Source organism: Echinops telfairi, unplaced genomic scaffold, assembly GCF_000313985.2.
Source record: "Echinops telfairi isolate 266 unplaced genomic scaffold, ASM31398v2 ScPeMD7_18;HRSCAF=68, whole genome shotgun sequence".
NCBI classification, from domain to species: domain Eukaryota; kingdom Metazoa; phylum Chordata; class Mammalia; order Afrosoricida; family Tenrecidae; genus Echinops; species Echinops telfairi.
The window spans coordinates 27,406,384-27,409,180 of record NW_022103915.1 but is presented as its reverse complement, the minus strand read 5'-3'; positions in this window follow the sequence as shown (position 1 = coordinate 27,409,180).

The following is a 2,797-nucleotide window of genomic DNA, read 5'->3' as shown; positions in this document are numbered from 1 at the left end:
GCATGGTTTAAAATCAGGAAAAGTTCAACAGGGATGTATTCTCTCACCATACTTAGTCATCCGTATGCTGATCAAATAGTCAGAGAGGTCGGGTTGTATGAAGAAGAGTGTGGCATCAGGATTGGAAGAAGGTTATTAACAACCTGTGGTATGCAGGCTGCTTGCTTAAAGTGAGGGGGACTTGAAAGCAAGCACCTGCTGATGAAGATCAAGGAGTGCAGCCTTCAGTAAGGATTCTGGCTCAATGTGAAGACCCAAATCTTCACAACTGGACCAATAGTGACATCATGGTCAATGGAAAAAAAAGGTGGAAGTTGTCAAGGATTTTTTCTTGCTTGGATTCGCAAACAATGCTAATGGAAGCAACGGTCAAGAGATCAAAATGATGCATTGTATTAGGTAAATCTCTGCCAAAGGCCTCTTTAGAGTATTGAAAAGCAAGGGTGTTACTTACTGTGAGGACTACGGTGCACCTCACACAAGCCATGGCATTTCCCATTTCCTCTTACTCATGTGAAGGTTGGACATTGAATGAGGAAGACAAGGAGAATTGATGCCTGTGGATTGTGGGCTGGAGAAGACTATTGAAAGCACCACGGGCCGCTGAAAGGACAACCCAATCTGTCTTGGAACAAGTATAGCCAGAGAGCTCCTTAGTGGCCAGGAAAGCAAGACTTTGTCGTACAGGCTTTGGACGTATTAGCAGAGCCCAGTCCCTGGAGCAGGACGTTATGCTTGATAACGTGGAGTGGTAGCCCCAAAGAGGAAAGCCCTCAGTAAGATGGCTTCACACCGTGCCTGCCAGGGTGGGCTCCGGCATAGGAATAACTGTAAAGACGACACAGGACCAGGCAGGGTTTTTTCTGTCGTGTGTCGTGTTGCTCTGGGTCAGAACCAACTCAATACCTAACAACAACACACATGTCAGCCTTTCTAGATGTGGACCCTCGGCATTATGTAAATGACCTCCTTTTTGCTGTCTGCTGTAAACCCTAACCTCTAAGATGTTAATGAGCCTATGCAATCTTCACATGAAGTTGTATTTTGAGTCCATCTCTGTGGACATTTAAAAAGGGACTAAGCGAGCAAGCGGAGATCAGAGGGACCTAGAACCACCAATAGAGAACAACCAGCAGTATATCATGTCCTTTGGATCAGGGTCCATACACTGTGAGGCAGGTTTATTTCAGCAATTGAAGCCCCTTCGCTAGAATGCCTGCTACATTTTGCTGAACAAATTCGAGGGATTTTGTGTATGAACACGACGAATAAAGAAGAATGCAGTTTGCCTTGGGGAAGGCAACATTTTCCTTTATTCATTTACACTTTGTTCCGTTTGTTTGGGTGGGATGTCTGCTCCCCTGTTGGTTCAATCTTCGAGACACTTTTCAAGAAGGTGTCTTCTCTCTCATGTCTTCCAGTACTGAGGTAAGTGCATTGCCCTCAAACTCCTCCAGCCCTGGACGGTGTTCGATAGGCATCACCTTATTTACCTGTGTGATTTCCACTGCAGGATAAGTTTCATACTAGTCAGAGCTCAAAAAACAATCACAATTAGCTAAAATTTAATGAGCACTTACTATAATGCTAGGCATTTGCTAAATACCTCTCACACAACATTTCATTTTATCTCTACAGAAACCTTATAAAATACTGCTCTCATCCTTAACTGAAAGATGCAATTCAAGCCCTAAGGGTAATTTAGCCAAGGACACATAGAGCTTAGGAGCCTTTCCTTGTTGAAGTTCCTGTGGCTTAGACTTATGTTAGTACAGGGTAGAACTGCCTGATAGGGCTTCCTAGGCTGTAATATTTTCTTTTTTTTGAGATTAATTTTATTGACAAATAAAATATTTCAAAGTTTATTTGACAATGCAATCATTTACTTTTTCTTTTTTAAAATCACTTTATTGGGGGCTCTTATAGCTCTTCTCACAATTCATACAGCCAATCATTGTGTCAAGCATATTTGTACATGTTTGTTTATTTTGTGTGTGGCATATTTGTACATATGTTCCCATCATCATTTTCAAAACATTTTCTTTCAACTTGAGCTCTTGGTATCAGCTCCTTATTTGTTTTTTTCCCCTCCCTCCCTCCCTCATGAACCCTTGATAATTTATAAATTATTATTAATTTTCATGTTAGGCTGTAATCTTTTATGGAAGAAATACTACTAGTTTAGTGGTTAGGCATTCAGATGCTAACTGAAGGTCCATGGTTCGAACCTGCTAACTGCTCTGTGGGAGAAAGATGAGGCAGTTTGCTTTTGTAAAGATTGCACATAGGCTTAGAAACACTTTGGGGTAGTTCTGCTCTGTCCTACAGGCTTGTGATGTGTCTGAAGTGACTTGTCAGTAATGTGCTTAAGCTTTACAAAATCAGACTCCCAAGTCTTCCTCCCTGGAACTCTGGGTGGGTTGGACAGTCAAACTTTTGTTTAGCAGCGGAGTGCTTAAACACGGCACCACTGGGGTTTATTCCATAAACATTGCAGCCTAGACAGCCTTGCAGTGCAGTTCTACATTTGTTTCACAAGGGCCCCTTTGTTGACATTGAGACACAGAATTTATATTGAGAATTTATTATTTTTCGTGCCGCCAGTCCATTGATTTATGTTGTGAGAAATGCCAAGGAGAATGGACATGCCGGCAGCTCATTCTCTCTTCCATGGCAGGTTTCTCAGGAAGCCAAAGCCAAGCTTCACCTGACAAACAGCTCAAGTTCAGACCAGGGGAGAGGATGAAGTAGGTCCAACCTCTACTGACCTTGGGCTAAGACAATGGATTTCACCGAG